The sequence below is a fragment of the Melanerpes formicivorus genome, unplaced genomic scaffold, assembly GCF_026170545.1.
Source record: "Melanerpes formicivorus ecotype bairdi unplaced genomic scaffold, bMelFor1.0.p_v2 SCAF_3, whole genome shotgun sequence".
Lineage (NCBI taxonomy): Eukaryota > Metazoa > Chordata > Aves > Piciformes > Picidae > Melanerpes > Melanerpes formicivorus.
This window is the reverse complement of record NW_027142355.1, coordinates 23,395,587-23,414,977: the sequence shown is the minus strand read 5'-3', so window position 1 is coordinate 23,414,977 and position 19,391 is coordinate 23,395,587. Positions and strand designations below refer to the sequence as shown.

Below are 19,391 nucleotides of genomic sequence, written 5' to 3'. Positions count from 1 at the left end.
ACCAGAATCAGACTGAGTATGAGACAGAGATGGCCACAAGATTCATAATGTCCCTGTTCTGATTTGCTTACCAACTGCAAATTTTAGGGTTTTTTTTGGTATTTTAGAGTTAGTATTTCCTACACATATGCTCTGACCATCTTGTTGCACCACCTGGTGACAAGAAGTAAATTTGTACTTGAAAACAACAGCAAAGAAAAGGTGCCTCACTACTTCAGAATTAGTGCAAAGAATATTAACATTCATAACAATCAAGGCAGCTAATTAATGAGAAGCAAACCAGCCCAAAACAGGTCAAATGTGATGTGTAGATAACCATTTACAAAAACAAACAACAAAAGCCACCAGCCCCCCAAAACAAACAAAACCAACCAACCAACCAAAAAAAGCACCACAGAAAAATGCTCTGTAGTGCTCAGCATCTCTAAATCTCAGGGCTCTTTACAATTCAGATGAACATAAAGAAATTTACTTGAGAGACAACTGAACTGTACACCTGAACCATGCGTGTGGCCCTGTGGTGGGAGAGACAAGACACAGTTACATGAAAGGTGTTCTTTTCATCCTGCCGTCAGTACACCCTATATAACTGTACACTTTTCCAGTCAGCATTTTTGCCCAAAAGGAGCAAACACGAGGTAGAAAAGGAAGGCTGGAGAGGGACTCCTCATAGGGGTGTCTAGCAATAGGATAAAGGGGAACGGGTTTAAGCTGAGGAAGAGTAGGTTTAGGCTAGATCTTAGTAAGACATTCTTCAGTACAAGGGTGGTGAGACTCTGGAATAAGTTGCCCAGGGAGGTTGTGGATGCCTCCTCCCTGGGAGTGTTCAAGGCCAGGTCGGATGAGGCCTTGAGTAGTCAAGTCTACTTGAGAGGCATCCCTGCCCATGGCAGGGAAGCTGGAGTAAATGATCTTTAAGGTCCTTTCCTACCTAAGCCATTCTATGACAATCCTTATGCACAGGTGGAATTAAAAATATCCCCAAATGAGCTGGCATCATTTTGCCCAAGCAATATGCTCTGAAGGAATGATGTTGCTACAAGGTACAGAATGACAGAATGGTGGGGGCTGGAAGGAACTTTCAGATAACTTGTCCAACCTCTTTCCTAAAGAAGGTTCATCTAGAGTACGTTGCCCAGGATCACATACAGGATGGTTTAAAAAGTCTCCAGAGAAGGAGACTCCACAACCTCTCTGGGCAGCCAGGGCCACTGTTCCACTACACTCATAGTAAAAACATTTTCCCTAATATTCAGATGGATCCTCCTGTATTCTAGTTGGCTAAACAACTCCAGGTCTCTCAGCCTTTCTTTATCAGAGAGATGCTCCAGTTCGCTCAGCATCTTTTTGGCCCTCCATTGAACTCTCTCCAGTAGTTTCCTGTTTCTTTTGAACTGGGGAGCCCAGAACTGGACATAATACTTCAGATGTGGACTCAGCAGGGCAGAGTAGAGGGGGAGGAGATACAACCCAGGGACATTCTCTGTTGCTAAACCAGAAGTGTGTCATTTGACACATTTGTTCATTCACAGAATCACCAAGGTTGGAAGAGACCTCAAAGATCGTCAAGACCAACCTGTCAACACAGACCTCATGACTAGACCATGGCACCAAGTGCCACATCCAATCCCCTCTTGAATACCTCCAGGGATGGTGACTCCACCACCTCCCTGGGCAGCCCATTCCAATGGCTAACGACTCTCTCAGTGAAGAACTTTCTCCTCACCTTGAGCCTAAACTTCCCACATATCAAAGCTAATAAATGTTACATCTGCTGTTGGATGTCATCTGGTTTGTGGTGTCAAATCAAATATCTTGAACAGGCCTGATAAACCACAAAATTAACAGAAACAAGAAAACAATATAAAAACCACTTTGCAATTGGCTACAGAGAAGGGCCTGCAGTTCACATTGCCTTTGCTAATGTCTTCCTTCCAGCCAGGCCTACATCCAGGAGTCAGAAGCTCTGGTCAGGATGCAAGTTTAGGCAAACAAAGACCAACAGCATGGTATGGAAATAAATGATCATAGTGAGTTCACAGGCTAACAGCCTTTTGATGTCAACCACAAGCATGATCCGGTGAACATTTCTGTGTGAGAACAGGCAGATTGCATGTGAGTAACCCTGCAGGGGACGTGTGCATGAAGCTAAGGGTACCTAAGATGACAGGACCAAGGCTCTGCTTAGTCCTACAGATGATTTCACACATACAGGTTTTGGATGTTCACACTGCTTGAATGACTTTCTCTTCCTTTTTGAAGCTCAGGCAAAGAACAGCAATCTGCTTACACAAATCCTGGCTTCAGCAACATGAGAAGCAACAGCAAAATTTGCAGCCCTGTTCTTTAACTTAGATCCACAAACACACATGCAAAATGCAAGCAGAAGCTCCTATAGAGCAGCCCTCCTGACAAAGGCCTGGAAGGTGGTTAGCACTTCTCTCCTTCTTAGGCTGCTGCAAAGCCCTTTGTAGTTAAACCCAGACAACAAGAGAATAAACCAAGAAGTTGCCTTCAGAAGTTATACTCACCATATCAACCTATTCAGAATAAAATGGGAGGACAAACAGAAACTAACCTGGAAAAGGAAGAAAAATAAAACTTGTCATACTGGAAAGCTAAGCTGCTGGAACTCTCCTTCCCTCCATCTCTCCTTCCTCATCTCTTCCTCCAAGCCTTTCCTTGGAAATTTCCATCTCTGATGTAGAGTAGAGGCACACACTGCATCCTTGAGAAGCTCTAAGGGTCAACTAACTTTCTTTGAGAGGAAAAATTACCCAAGCCAGGAAAAATACCAATTAGTTATCTCCACCCTGGCAGTTTAATAACCCTCTGCTCACAGCTCTCCTTGGCATGAAAAAAATTAAGAGTTTTAGCCCAAGTAGCAGTATGATTACAAAAACAGCATGGGCACAGGGGGGATGATGAGATGTAGAAAGTAGGTTCAGGAGAAGGATCTGAATCTTCAGTAGGGCTTTGAACAAGGACATATAGGGAGTAAGTCTTCCTAAACTCTGCATTGCATATGCCGGTGCAACTGTAGCATCCTCTTATCATAGAATCAGAGAATCATTTAGGTTGGTGAAGACCTTTAAATCATCTAGTCCAACTGTTAACCCAGCACTGTCAAGTCCACCACTGTGGCTACATCCCTTCTACATGTCTTTCAAAGCCCTCCAAAGATGGTGACTCTACTGCTTCTCTGAGCATCCTGTTCCATGGCATAGCAACCCTGTAGAGGAAGAAATTTTTCATACTATCCAACCTAAACCTCCCCTTTCACAACTGAATTCCATTTCCTGTAGTCTTATCTTTTGTAACATGGGAGAAGAGACCAACCCCCACCTCACTACAGTCTCCTTTCAGGTAGTTGTAGAGAGCAACATGGTCTCCCCTCAGCCTCCTTTTCTGCAGGCTAGACAAACAGAGTTTCCTCAGCTGCTTCTCATACCACCCTTGTTGCCTTTTTTGGGACATGCTCTTAAAGCAAGAAGTCTTTTAAGGTGGAAACCTCTGCACAAACTGAGAATTATTTGCTTCATTCACTGCAAGCTCTCACAGGGGTTGGCAAAAAAGTCATGAAAGAAAGATGAAGGATTCCACATAACTCTGGGAGCTTTGGCAAGTAAAGCTGGTAGATGTCAAAGTCCCATGTCCAGTCTAGCTGCCAAAAAAGAGACAGAGGCAACAACGTGGAAGCCACACTAAGATCCAGGTTTATCTCAAATATCAGACATTCAGCTAATAGCTTGGTGAGTCTGAGAATGCAGCCCTGCTCCACTTTAATCAGGTGGGACAGGAAACATCTTGGAGCAGATGCTTTTTGCTGGTCCCTAAAACACACACCCCAAAAAATAAAAAACACCTGGGGGCCTCAGCTGGGATGTGGAGTCCTTTCTTCAATCAAAAAGGAAGATAAAAAAGGAAATATAAAAAAACAAGAAACAACCAACACACAAGTCCAGGACCTGAAGGATTTGGCTGTTCAAAAACACCAAAGTCAGAACATTTCCCTATGCACCACAGAGTTGTTTCTCCCTCCCCCTGCCTTTCTTTTTTTTTTCAATAGCAAGTTCAGTGAAACTTTATCTCTTCCTGCCCTGGTAACCCTACTAAATAATCTGCTATTAGCCTAACTCAATTGAGCAGCTTTCAGCTGCTGAAGTAATTTTCTTTGCTACTGTTGGTTTATCAGTAGAAAAAGAAAGAAAGGGGGGAAAAAAAAGTCTGTCAAAAGCTTCTACCCCTGCAAAGTATCATACTACTGGAGTTTAAAGTGCAGCTGAGAAGTTCGTTAATTGCATTGTAGTTACTATTTAAAAGGATCTGATTACATCAAAGAGTTTCACTTCATTAGTATTCAACATGTCTCAAGATAGAGTAGCTAGGCTGGGGTTTTGAGTCCTCTCCTTCAGAAGGAAATGCAGTGGAGGAGGGATGGAGAAAGTTCATTTCTCTTACAAGCTCAGCACAGAGTTAGTTGGTAGAACATTACAAACTTGATCTGAGAATGAGACATCCAGCTCCTGAGATCAGAGAATCATAGAATCATCGAGGTTGGAAAAGACATCTAAGACCAAGTCCAATCATCAAACATCAGTATCACCTCTAAAACTAATATCATAGAACAGCAGAATCATTTAGGTTGGAAAAGACGTTTAAGACCCTCATGTGCAACTGTCAGCATGGCAAACTTCTGTCGGTCTTATTGTCTACTGCTGTAACTGAGAAAGACCAACGACTATCATACAACCTCACTGGGGAAAGTATTTTCCCTCTCTGTTTTCCAGTTTGTTTACTGTATTGAATAACACTTTGGTTACAGTTGGTTTTCACTAGTTTTCTCATTTTCCCCTTGTTTGTATTGCCTGAAGGCACATGGGAGAAAAACAACACTTTTATAAAGGCAGGAAAATGTGATTATGAAACCACAAACTCTCATAAAGGATATCAGGTGTAGGGCTTGAACGAATTCAAACTCTTGAGAAGGGAAAATTTTAAAAAAAAAGACAAAATAGAAAGAAAAGGGAAAAAAAAAAAAAGGCAGGGGGAGGGAAAAAAAAAGAAAAAAAAAAGAAGGAAAAAAAATACCAAAAAAAAAAAAAAAAAAAAGAAGAAAAAGAGAAAAAACCCAACCCAAATCAAAACCCTCATTGGTTAGATGTCAAGATGAAAGCTTCAAAATCCCATAACTGAAAAAGAGCTGAAGCAGAGCATCCTGAGAAGCGTCCCAGGTAAAACGAGATACTAACAGCACCAAACAGCGCCCCAAACTTTATCACTGTCGCTGTCCCGCTGGGCACAGGGTGTCCCTTCTGCCCTGCACATAATCTGTGAGCTCCTCGCTACCCTGGGCTTCTCCTGCAGCCAAGGGTCTCGCTGGATTCTCCCCAGCCCCCCTCCCCATAGCCCCGCCGCTGAATGCCTTGCCATGCCTTGCCTTGCCTTGCCCTGCCCTGCCCTGCCCTACCCGCGCATCCCCCGCACCGCTGCGCAGGTGATACCTGCTGCCCGGGCAGCTCGGTTCAGCTCAGTTCAGCTCGGCCCACACCGGTTCAGTTTAATTCGGCTCGCCACATCCTGGTTCGGCTTAGCTCAGTTCTAGGAGGCCTGGTTCACTTGAGGTCGGCTCGGCGCAGCCTGGTTCAGTTGAGCTCGACTCAGCTCAGCTCGGTTCGGCGCAGCCTGATTCGGCTCATCTCGATTCGGCTCAGCTCAGTCCAGACAGCCTGGTTCAGTTGCACAGCCTGTTTCACTTCAACTCTGCTTTGGCACTGCTTGAGCTTAGCTCAGCCCGGCTCTGCTCGGCTCCGCCCGCTCCCGCCAGGCTCAGCTCAGCCCAGCCCTCCACAACCACCCCCGCCCCTCCGGGGCTGCCCTCACCGCCTCTTCTCAGCACCACCCTGCTCCACGGCGTCGCCATCTCCACCCCTTTGGTCCCCTTGAGCTCCTCCCGGGTTTGTCCACAAAACGGTCCGATCACCGGGGCTTGGCGCTGGCTGAGAGGTGAGCACTGGGTTCAGTCCTGCAAGGGACCTTTGCATACAGTGAAATCATGGCTGGAAAGAAATGCTCACCAAAAAGTATGAAAAAATATGAAGAACTTGATTTTTTAATATACACACACACCCCCACCCCGCCCCCTATGCTACAGGATCTTCTTATGGCTGGCAGAGGAAATGTGGTGAAGCGCACAGAGGGGAATCATAGAACAGTTTAGGGTGAAAGGGACCTTTAAAACTAATCTAGTCAACCACCCTTCATAAAGCAGGGACATCTTCAACTAGATCAGGTTGCTCAGAGCCCCATCCGACCCAACCTGGAATGTTTCCAGGGATGGGGAATCTATCACCTCTATGAGCAACCTGTGCCTGCATTTCACCATCCTCAGTGTAAAACATTTCTTCTTTACATCTAGTCTGAATTTCTTCGTAGTTTAGTCTTGTCTTTTCACCATAGGCCCTGATGAAAAGTCTGTCCTCATCTTTCTTATATGGCCTTTTAAATACTGAAAGGCCACAGGAGGCTTTGGAGCCTTCTTTTCTCTAGGCTGAATAACCCTGATTCTCTCAGCCTGTTTCTCATAACAGAGATGTTCCATCCTTCTGGTCATTTTTGTGCCTCCCCCACCCCCCCACCCCAAACTTGCTGCAACAGGTTCATGTCCTCCTTCTGTCTTGACTTCAGAGCTGGACACAGCACTGGAGGTGAAGCCTCACCGGAGCCTAGGGACAAAATCACCTCTCTCAACCTGTTGGCCACGTTGCTTTTGATGCAACCCAGGACAGAGCTAGTCTTCAGGCTGTGAGTGCATGTTGCTGGATCATGTCATCCACCAGTGCCTCCAAGTCCTCTTCTGCAGGGCTGCTCTCAATCCCTTCATCCCCCAGCCTGTATCAATACCAGGGACTGCTCTGAACCAGGTGCAGCAAGTCAACTGGTGAGGCTTTCCTCATTCACCTGTACCATCATATTGTATTCTTGGCCATGTGTGCTTGAAACATCTCTCTCCAGGCAGGCCAACCTTGGACCAGGTTGTTGTATAAAAGCTGGCCAGGTGGTACCTTTTTGTTGCACCCCTTTCAGGGCTCTAGGATGTCAGACGGGAGTTTTGCTTGGGACATCTCCTGAGAGACCTTCTCAGCAACTCTGCTTCTGTGGCTTCCTTCTGTGCTGTAAGACTAGGTATGATGATGGGGGTTGTGGACAAGTGGACTCTGGGGGAGTAAACTGGCCTGGGAATCAGGGAGAGAAGCAACAAGAAGGAAGAGGAAATGCCAGACATGAGGCCATGCTCAAGTACCTTCTGTGGATCCTAAGGCTCTGGTGAAGAACCTTTAATGATATTTCCCTAAAAGGTCAAAATATCATTAGAGGTGCAGAACATGTGACCTGCCAGACCTGTAAAGGAGAGGGTTTGTTTAAGATCATCCAAATGAGGTGTATAGAAATTTTAGAACCTGTAAGTATTCATTTCATGCAGGCTGGGATGATTCTTTGAATACACTGAGGTTCGACTGTTCGTCCTTGCTGCTGATCCCTTAGATGTAAAGTATGAGTTCAAATAGAGAAAGGGAATGCAAGGCAAAGGGAAAGGCTTCTGAAATTTTGGAAACCAGGGGAAACTATCTGCATTCAAAGAGTTGTTCTTTATTTTCCAGAACAATTTGAGGCAAGTATAATACAATTCATCTTATCGTCAGGAGAGGAAAAGACATTTCATGAGGCAAATGATTTTGCATTGTTAACTGCTCACACACCATTATCTTAGATATCCACCCTTGCTGTCTGCAGCAAAGTTTGCTCTACTGGAGAGGCAAGAAATGTGGTGTTCATACTGCAAGCATGCAGAAGAGGTTCTTTCACCCCATGCAATGGTGATAATTAAAGTCCCAGACATTCGCATTCCAAGCTCAAGTTTTCAGCTCTGATGGTTGCCGATGCTGTTGCTACAATTTGCACAGAAGCACGATGTTTGGAGGGCCATCATATCCACCTGCACTTAGACTGAAGGAGTGCAAGCTTCAGGCATCATAGTGTCATATCCCTAGCTGCTATGCACCCCCACAATCTCTTCCTCATTTTCCTCCCCCCACACACATGCACTAGATCCCACCTGTGTGACAGAGAATGACACAGCAGCTGGTGACAGGAGGATCACTTTGCCTATGGGAAATGTTACAGGTCTGCAAATATTTGGGCTCAGGATTACTTTCTGAGTATCACTCACAAAACAGTGCATTGGGATGCTCCTCCAACATATGAACAGAAAAAATGCTTTAGCCTGTGTCATCTCCTGGCAAAAAAATGTAACTGTGCAATGGCAAGGTCTCAGATAAGGACACCTTGTAAGTGTTGGACTCAATGATATTAAGCATCTTTTCCAACCTAAATAATTCTGTCTTCCAGATGCTGCCCCAAGGAAACTCAACAGAAGCCCTTTCTAAAGGGGCATTTACTCATCTTGTCCACCCAGATATCTGGTGACAGATCCACATCTGTCTACCGCAACCTGTTCCAAAGCTGTCCTTCAGTCCCACAAAGCATTTCCTTAATGTATAACCTAAACACACACACACACATATATACATATAACCTGTACCCCTAAAATGATGGGGTGAAAGGAACATGTCTCTGATGAGGAAAGCCCAAGAGACCTGGGCCTGTTTAGCCTGGAAAAGAGCAGACTGACAGGGGATCTTCTCAATCCTGATAAAGATCTAAAAGGTGTGTGCCAAAAGGATGGGTTCAGACTATTCAGTGATGCTTGGCAACAGGACAAGGGGCAGTGGGTGCAATCTGGAACACACAAAGTTCCATCTGAACATCAGGAAAAAATTCTTTCCTGTGAAGGTGACAGAGCTCTGGAAGAGGCTGCCCAGAGAGGCTGTGGAGTCTCTTTCTCTGGACACTGTGAAAATCTACCTGGATGCATTTCTGTGCAACTTGCTCTGGGTGAACCTGCTCTGTCAAGAGCGTTGGAGTTGAACTAGGTGGTCTCCAGAGGTTCCTTCTAACTCCTGCATACCATCCTGTGATTCTATGAATGCTTTCTCACTGTGATTTATCCCTCCTCCTTGTTATAGAATCATAGAATATTTTGGGTTGGAAGGTATCTTTAAAGGTCATTTAATCCAGCCCCCCTTCAATGAAAAGGGACATATTTAGCTGGATCTTATCCACCAGGAGCACGAAGAACAGGTTTTCTCCTCCTTTTTCACAGCAGGTTTTTGCATATTTAATCTCAACAACACTGTAGCCTGGGAGGCAGCTGCCATATTAATTACCCAGCTGACATAGTGCTTCCACTGGAACACACATCAACATGATTATTGTCCTTTAATTTGCCTAGTACATCTAATCAGGCATTGTCTTCTACAACAGACAAGGCCACTCCTGTGGGTGTAGGTATTTGGAAACCAAAAGTCCTTAAAGCTGCATCTTTCTGGTGGAAAATATCACCACAAGCTGTCATGTTTTCTTTCCTGTATTTGAAAACCACCCACATTTTCAGTAAGAAACAAAAAAAATAATCAAACTGATTGAGTGTTTTGCCTGGGCAATGGGTCTTTCTGAAGAGTTTCAGTCTCAAAATATTTGACCTCTCTTGCTGGTTTGGGAGGGTGATTATTTGTGATTTATTGTTCATTTAGAGGAAGTGTGGGGAAAGAATAAAAAGGGAACATGTTTAATAACTACTGCGAAAGGATGTGAAATATTCCTCTTTGCCTTGAATTAATTATAACTCAGTTAATGAGTCAATGAGCTTGAAAAATAATGAAGAAAATGTAGCAGGTTGGGGTTGGGTCATTTTTGGCATTACAATAACAATAAAACTGACTCTCCCCCCCCCCCCCCCCCCAAGCTTTCCATTTTTGTTCAAAGTGTGCACTGTATGTTAACATGAAATTTACATTTCAGTCTCATTTAAAAAGGGCTTGGAAAGGACCAGAAATGTCACTTCATCCTTTCTACTACACATCAGGTCTCACAGTCCCCAAACCATCAGTTCCTGTCTGTCCACCTGTCTGTCTCATATTTCCAGCTTGGGAGATCTCTGGCCTCCACAGGAGAAGACAGGAAATACAGTGAGTAAATTAAACCACTTGCAAAATACAGTGTGCTGGTACATATATCCTAGGCTTCACCAGAAAAGGTTGAATAATTATGGGAGAAACTTTCTACAGGGTCCAGCCTGTTTTTACTTTCTTGAAACTCTTTGACTGGAGATATGTATTGTCCCTTTCAAGCTAAAAGGATAAACAAATCATGATGCTGGTCCTCTCACTGGTGTTGCTGTAGTATCCTCCAAGTGTTAGTCTCAAAACAAGTATCAATCAAACATGTGACTCAAAGTGTGTTCCCACTCCAAAACATTTGTTTGACTGTGATTTTATAAAAGTTCAAAGCTTTTTCTCAGTCTCTATGCAGTCATCTGGGGCTCAATACTATGGTTTGTCAGCAGCCATGACCTGGTGACATTCAAAATAATCAATTTAAGCAGATGCATAAAATGGTTCCCACACTCTGCCTCCCTCCTGCTTGTGTCCTGCCTTTTCATGCCGGGTTATGGATTCCTCGCTTTGCTGACTCAACTTACCATCTCACCAAGCTCTCAGTCAGAGTAGCAAAGCTGGCTGCCTTTAAGAAAAACTAGCAAAGTGAAACTGGAAAAAAAAAAAGGAAAAGAAAGAAAAAAGAAGGGTTGCCCTTTGCCTCTAATGAGCATCATTTTCACAGGGCATGGCCACATGAGGGGCTGAGTGAACGGAGCAGTGGTGGGAAAGAGGTGGAGGGGGTGGGAGTGGGTGAAAACCTCCCAGTCACCTCCACAGGCAAAAAGGCTTATGGTGTGTAGCTACATGCTTTAGCTGACACTCCATGAGAGATGTGGTGCTTTCAAGCTGCTAAGAAAATACTAAGTCATTTATGTGCAAAAGGTTGTCTCCTGTCCTGGAGAATAGTTCCATGTTGCATGTCTGAGAGCAATGACCCTTCACTGACTTCTGCACAAAGACAACATCTCTAGTAAGTTTCTGACATAGAGGACGTTGAAACCTTCTCCAAGCTTAGCCTCTTCCTATGCTTGGGCATTAGCTGTTGACTGCCCTTGGAGATAAACTGCTCCATTTGGGGACTGCAGGACTGCTGGCACACATTTTTGCCATTCCTAGCTCCTTTCACAAAAATAATTAATTCCACAGGTAAATCTGAATCAAAATCTAGTAGCAGTCATTGAAATCACAGTCACATAATGGTTGAACTTGAAAGGGACCTCTGGTGATCATCTTGTCTGACTTCATTGTTCAAGAAGGGCTACCTAGAGCTGGATACCCAGGACCATGTTCAGACAGCTTTTGAATATTTCCAAGGATGAGGACTCCACAATCTCTTTAGAGAACCATATGGCACTGGGGTCTTTTAGTAATGTATACCCTCTGTGTTTATTGTCCTTCCAGTCAAAAGGACTTCAGTTTAAATTCAGTTTGGGTTAGCAGAAGTCATTGCCCGGGGTTAAGAGATCAGCAGGATTTCAAGTGGGCTCACGTTTGTCTTGGTAACAGTGTTGGTACTCAGAATAGAAATTTGCACCCATCTAGAAAGTACTCTAAAAACAAGATGACTGGGAGGTTGACCAATCTTCTGTTTCTACTGTGCTAATTTTTGAGATTATTTTTTATTATTATTATTTTAATTTCAGATCTGACTGTCTGGGTTTTGAGCCTTGCTGCTGACAACTTCCATCATGATGTCCTCTCATGACTGGTGTCTGTACCAACACCTAAACTGCCCTGTAAGTGAAATCTGAAATAAATATCATGGGTAGATGATTCCCTGATTTCAAGATGTTTACAATGCATGCCAGGGTGGGGCAGATGTTCTCCTTGGAGACATAGTCATCTCCTTCAACTTAATGGGCTCCAGCAGCCCAGCTGTAGGGGCTTTTGCATTTGATCTAATGATCATGCCTTCATAATACATTTAAACCCTCCTCACAGGAATCCAGAAATGGTCTCATTTTAGTTATTTGTGCAGCTTCACCAGACAGTCACAGATTCCTACTAGTCAAATAAAATAGTTTGTCAGAACAAGCAATAAAGCATCATTATTTATAACTGGATCTTAAATTAAAGCTGTCTCAAGTAATGCTAAGGAGTTGAGGAGTTCTGCCTGATAACTTTGATTCTGGGTTATACCCTGCAGTAACTCAAAGCAATTTACCACTGGGACTTCAGAGTGTACAATGCAGAGTATATGATGCAGGAAACTCTTGGGACCAACTTCTAGCAGTAAAGACCCTCCTCTGCACAGGCCAGTCTGGGGGAGGAAAGCCCAACAGCACAGATTATCTGAGGCAGATCCATGAGCAGACGTGAGCAAAAAATTACCTGTGAAGGTCATTGTTTTATTTCTCTGAATTCTCCCTGTGTTTCACAGAATCACAGATTAGGGGTTGGAAGGGATCCCTAGAGATCATAGAGTCCAACCCCCCTGCCAAAGCAGGATCATCTAGGGCAGGCCACACAGAAACACACCCAGATGGGTTTTGAAAGTCTTCAGAGAAGGAGACTCTGCAGCTTCTCTGGGTAGCCTGTTCCAGTGCTCCATCACCCTCACGGTAAAGAAGTGTCTCCTTGTGTTGAGGTGGAACATCCTGTGTTCTAGATTGTAACTGTTGTTCCTTGTCCTATTACTGTTTCTCATGTGAGCTGTCTGGCCTTCTAACAGTTTTGAATTGGCCTGTTCACAAGAAACAAGGCCACCAGCAGCAAGTGTTTTTCCCCAGTGCAATTTTACTAATAATGAATTACTCAGCAGGGTGCTGTGGTGTGCACGCTCCTTCTAAATTCCCCTGAAATCTGTCTTCTCTGCTGTGGAGTTAGCATGAGTTGGGGTGAGGAGAGACTGTTGACAGTAATGTTCCAGACCTGACCTCCTTGTGGTGAATATTTCGGGTGAGGAGTGGGTTTGCTGGATTGCTTTCTTTTAGTGGTTAAGGTGAAATGTCAAAATTTTTTCTTCTCGGTGCTATGAGAATATCTGGTGTGACTTCATTTACCATCAGTGATGGCTCATGGAAACATCAATGGCCTCAGCTTTGGGCACCAAGCAAGAGGCATGATGGACTCGATTTTCAGCAGTGTGAAAGAGAACAAGATTAGATGGCATTAAATATGATAGCTTCCCTTCAGAAACCAAATGCTCTCAGGCTATCTCTGGCAGCCAGGAGAGCTGCTTCTCAGAGGTAGATGCTAAAGAGATTTCAGCTAGGATCAGAAGGAGGTACTTGGATCAAGAAGGTAAGATAAGCAATGGTCTTTTCGTTATGTCACTGGCCACAGTCAATGGGTTATAACCCACTAAGGTACCCAAGTGTCTGCAGCATTGCTAGCAGGAGTAGAAAATGGAATTTCAGTGAGGGAAGAAATAAAAGGGAGATCCCCAAATATATCATGGCTGTGGCTTGGCTGTATGCTCACTGTTCATTACTACTTTCCTATGAATGAGTGAAGGCCACTCCATCAACACTTAAGAAATACAATTCTATTTTGAGAGATCTTTATGTTCACTGTCATCAAGGGGTCTCTCAGGGTAGAGAGAAGCACTAAACCCTCCACACTCACATTATGAGACCAGAGGAGAAAGAAGAGAGAGAAACTGAGAGTAGTGCTGTAGGTGACCTTGAGTACCCTAAGCCATGAAGTGCAGGCATATGAGAGGGCTGTGATAGAGGGACAGGAAGAGCATGGGTACAGTGTGGTGATGATTCAGGACAGCACACAGTGAAGACATTTGCTTTGGGTAGGTGTGAATGTAGAGGATGTTGCCTCACTTGGGTTGGTTTGAGGGATGTCAGTTCTGCTGCCTGACTTTCAGTACAGTGTGGAAATGCCTGAACTAATTTGAAACAAGCTCTTGTATCTATTTCAAGGAGTTTCTCTATGGCAGTACAGATGTGTGGAAGGAAGGGGTGATTGATCACCTCAAGAAAGCAGTATGTGTATATTAGATCACAATCTTATTTATATATTGTCCTCATCAATACAGCAGTGAAAATGCAACTCTAGAATAACCTTACAACTGGCTGAAAGTCCTCTGGACCTCTGGCATACAATAAATCTGGGCTGCTGCATCTTCAGTGTTGTTGTGTGTTGACAAACAATTGAAAGCTGTGGTAGTACTTTATGATCTAGTCATATCTCTGTTTAGAAAAGGGTGAAAAGACCCTAGAGCATCTCTCCCTGTAGATGATCTCCTAGCCATGCTCCAAGGGCCTCACACATTTATTCCAACTACCCAGTCATGGAACATTTACTTATTATTATTAAAAGCAGGTCATCACAGTAGCTTCTCTGGCTATTTTGTCTCTAATGCATTTTGTTTGAATGCTCCACTTTCCAGACAGTGATGAATGTGACTATATATGGATAATTTTTAACATCTGGCTTCATTTGATTCTTAGAGCTTTAGAAAGAATTAGATGGCCGGAAACCTACTCAGAAGTGCCTGCTAATGAAAGGAAAATCAAAAGATGGAGAGGATAAACAAAACTGCAATCACTTTTCTGCTGTCTGATCCAAAGTGCTTTATCCTGTGAGTTCCTTCAGGATATCTAAGAAAAAGCTCAAACATACCCTGAAATTAAACAACTATATCACAGAAGGTCCCCAATGCAGAGCTAAGTGTCTGTAGTTGTACTTGAAGTTTATTTTGAAGGCTTAAGTAGGACTTACTTAATAAGTAGGCTTTGTGGTTTATCTTTCAGTACAGCCCTGCAGATTTGCACTTAATCCAGGTGTTGTATAAGGCATCAAGGTGCTATAACACTAAATACCTCAGAAATAACAATTGAAACCAGCAATTCTTTTCATTTGTGCCTCTGGTTTGTACTCAAATGTTCATATAATTTCTGAGCACTCTTCCATGCACAGCGGCATTAGTCAAAAGTCCTTTTCCAGGTGAGAGAGTCCAAGGCTCTATTTATTAGCAATGCTAGAGACTTAATTCTCTTCAAGTCCCAAAATGAATAAGGCTGAAGAACTGGAGGAATCGTGCAGTGGCAAAAATGATTTTAAAAGGTCACCACACATAACTGAGAAAGGAAAGTCAGGTTCTACCCACCAACCCTAGGAAATGTAGGGGCTTGTTTAATATTCATTGTGGGCTTTCTCTAAAAGTCAATGCATGTTTAAAAATGTCACTGCACAAACTCTCATTTCATATTATTTCTTAGGTCAGTAATGGGCAATCGGCTCCATATTGCAGCTGGAAGGTCAGGCAGTACACGGGGCCCTGTCTTCTTGTGATGTCAGTGCACTTAGCATTGAAGACTTACATCTGGCTTTGTAATTTGATTCTAGTAGTGTCCCACTAATCCCTCAGTTCTTTTTTATTTGAATCTTTAGCTGTTTGGGACACCAAATGTCACTTTTACAGATCTGAATGTGCTCTAGCGTGATAGCTTTTCACCATGGCTGCTATCAGTTTGCTAGTGAAGTATGGATGCTAAACAGTAACTGTGATGATAAGGCAGCACATATTCCCTCTAACAGTTTTAACTATGGCTTAGAAAATTCATGGTGAATTTCACTTTCATGAGGAACTGGCAGTCTAATTCAGATCCAGCTTGTCAAGATGGAGAAGCAGAAGAGACAGCTCCTTGTAAATCAGAAAAAGTTCATTGACTTGAGCAGGCTTGTGCTCATTTAAACAACAGTAGACAGACTTCAAATCACTTTAGAAGTCTGGATCAGAAGAAATACTTGAATTATTTTAGTTCATTGACAGTGAAAGGGGTTGTTTCTTCTGAGTCATTGGGGACAGGTGGAATATGTTCGTGGGAGGAGTTGAGGTAATGAAACAGTTGGAACCAGGGGTTACATACATTGGTCTTTGTTTGGGGTTTGCTAAGAGAGTAACATAACACAAGAGCTTAGTGAAAAAAAAGTATGCTTTTTAAGAGCCAGGAAACTTTGAATAGGAAAACCATTGTGCATTATTCTAAAGGCATACAAGCAACAAAAGGCAAGACACTGATCCGCATTCACATATAGAATCACAGAAATATTTGGGTTGGAAAAGACCTTTAAGATCACCAAGTCCAGCTATAAACCTGACACTGCCAAGTCATATCCATGTGTAATCTGCAGAAATGCTTATTTGCAGGGCTCTAGCAGTGGCATCATCTATAAAGTATATATATACATACCTGTATATATGTATATATATGTGTCTGCGTATATATACATATATATAGGCACACACTTACATACACATGCCACACCCCCAGACACCCCAGGATATCACCACAGGTATTTGCACCTAAGACCAAAGAGAGTGCTTTGTCATCTGCAGCAGCAGGGCAAACAGGAGGTGGCAGCAGTTTAGAGATATAAAAAGAGATGCCCAGATGACAAAGGAGATCTAGAGTAACAGAACAGTCTTGTGTCCCATCTGCCTATGTGAGTATTTATACAAGTGAACATTTGTATTCTGCACCAGTCTCACTGTTGGTTTTGCAACTATTCTTATAGCACTTACCTAGATATCGGAAGAAAGGGGACGCAGTTTGCAGTACTAATGATGCGACTGAGCTAGAGAAGCTCTTTTAGGATGTTACACCTGCACAGATTTTTATTCCTCTCTAATGTGAAAGAAGTGTGGAAGTGAGCAGAATGAATCTTCCATGCCTGAGTCTTTAATCCTTGCTTCAGTGCCTCAGTAGTTTCTCTGAGTCACCATCAGCCCCTTGGTTGAGAAGACTTATGGACACAAGGGAAAAATGAAGAATATTGCAGAGATGGGACAGAGGTGCAGCTAAAGACAATTTAGCATAGCCTTCAAACGTTGCATGTCTTTATTTGGGGAGATACTCTTGAATATGTGGAGCAGGAGGTGGAGAGGATTGGGAACTACAGCACCAGCCCAGGCTGATGTTACATAGCCATTTACTTGCCACTTAACCAGAGTCGATACAATTTTGCTTTTGCTATTGCTTCAAGGACTGTGGGGCTGTGAGGCATGTTCCATCCAAACATGTAGAAAAAGTTATTTGAGCTTTTCCTCATTTTTCCTTGAGAATGACAGAGCACAGGACCAGGCTGCCCAGAGAGGTTGTGGAATCCTCCTCTAGAGATACTAAAAGTTCACTTGAGTGCAATCCTGGGCAACCTTCTCTGGGTGACCCTGCTTGAGCTTGGGAGCTGGACTAGATGATCTCCAGAAACCCCTTCTGGTCCCTACCATTATGTGATTCTCTGAGCAGCCATTGCTCAACTCACTGGGGAAGGTGAATTGAAAAGTCAAGGTCTTCACCTGCTTCACATTAAAAGTGATCTAATGATTACCTCCTAGGGCGCATAAGCCCTAGTTCCATGAGTATTTTTGGAGTGCATCAAGCAACATAATATGGGACATGTTTGCTTCTGGTAGGTGTCTGAGGTATCATAATAATTCATACAACATCCTTGACATTAATAAGAACTAGTTATCATGCAGGGAGTTTCAGTTTCGCTGTGATTGCCTTATCTGAACGCAAATCTGAACCCTCTGCACATCCTCAGATGTAGCTTAGGACATGAAAACACTTAGCATGCTTTTTATTGCTGTACCACCTAATTGTCTCTTTCTAAGTTTCCTTTTCACTGGCAGGTTGTTGGTTTACTGCTTCTTGGGGTAGAGGAACAGTGATTTGGCTTTGCCCTTTGCTGTCATGGGTTTCAGTGTCAACACAGTCATCAGGGATCATGTGAACAGTCCCTGGCACAGTTCCAAGAAGGGATCTCAGATGTCCTAAAAGAGGCTTTATCATATTCTCAGCTGCTCTAAACAGAAAATAGCAATTACAAACTCACGAGAATGGGGATTGTGAGGGACCTAGGGAGGTCATATAGTCCAACCCTGCTACTAATGCAATGCTATGCTTTGCCCTGGGTGAGGCTCCTCTTTTAAAGTTTATAAACATTTTATTAGTGATGTACTCCTCACTGCGGATTAGGGACCCATAGTATTTAGTGCTGTGAGTTACAAGAAATTTCTTACTCCAGAATTGGAATGTTAGATGTTGTTAGGTCAGTGATTTGACTTGATGATCTCAGAATTCTTTTGGAACTGAAACAACTCTATGATGCTATATCTAACTCCAGCTAATCATCCAGGGTCAGTGGAGACAGACAGGTGCACTATGAGTGGCCTCACATGTAGTCTGGATTTGCAGCTCAGAATCTTCTCTCTTTAGGTTAAACGGACCTTCACATCTTTCCATAGCTGTTGATCTGAAGTATATGATACAGATGGAGATCCTTCAAGGTGGGTGTTGGCTGAAAAAACAACTGGAAAGTGACAGCTGCATCACAAACTGCCAATCTGGTCCCTGTTCAGGTTGAACCTGCAAACCCACAAGTTTCTTGGACTTAGACTGGATCTGGGCATATTGATACAACCACATCACTAGTAACCTGGGCTTGGTCACTCCTAGCAGCATGTTAGCCTGCTGATGGAAAGAAATAATCTCTAATTTCTACTGGACGTAATGGTATATGAACTCTTACAGCAGAAATTCTCTGTTATAGATGAAGTTGACCTTCAGTATGGGTTGAAGCCCTCCCAGTCATTGCATAGGTGAAGCTGGAGGATTCAGATTTCATCACCGATGCAAAATTTATTGGGAGATTTTTGATAAAGCTCTTGTTGTAAACCACTCCCCTGAAAACTTTGTACAATAAGATGTTTTCATGGAAAAGCCAAAATTTTCAGTGGCAATTGTTACTGGATTTTGTAAACAATTTTTGTTTGTTTGTTTTTATTCCCCTGGGATGAGAAACACAAAACAAAACAAAGCACTAGAGATAAAGCTATGGACTATTAGAGTAAGCCTTGCTTTTAGTATGGGCCAAGCAGGTTTGACTTCAATATTTTTTTAGAGATCTGCACTCCTTATTTCATGTATCATTCCATGATCCTGACTCCAAGCTGGAAGTTGTTTGATTAGCCACATTAATCCACTAAGTGTTGGCAAAATGTTTAACAATGATGCTTTACTGGGGCATTGCAAGGGAACTTTGTTGTTTAATTAGGAGATAATTGTTGATGGTGCAGAGAGTACTGGGTTATAAAGGTTTTCCCATATCAGCTGGACTTGTGCTGAACTCAATAGCATAGCTTTTAAATGGTCTGGTCAAGTTAATTTTCTTTATTATGGTACATAGATTTAAGAGGGGACAATATTCACTGTTTTAGCATTTCTTTAGGTCTAGCTAATTAGATTCAGGGATAATGAAAGATACCTAGAAGGAATGGAGAGGTGATGAATGATCCATTCAATATGGAACTAGTCATAGTCATTGTATGGAATCAGTTCCATGAGGGATCATGGACATGGAACTGTTGAG

The 19,391-nt window shown here is 43.1% G+C and overlaps 1 protein-coding gene across 1 annotated transcript in view; it reads right to left on the bottom strand.

Annotated features, from left to right (window-relative positions):
- The window catches only part of PRKCQ (protein kinase C theta), a 68,337-nt gene extending 62,587 nt beyond the window's left edge, over positions 1–5,750 (bottom strand). The window contains exon 1 of the mRNA XM_068168852.1: positions 5,505–5,750. The gene's annotated coding sequence lies outside the window, so the exon portion shown is untranslated. The remainder of the gene's footprint in view (positions 1–5,504) is intronic.
- Positions 5,751–19,391: the final 13,641 nt, after the last annotated feature.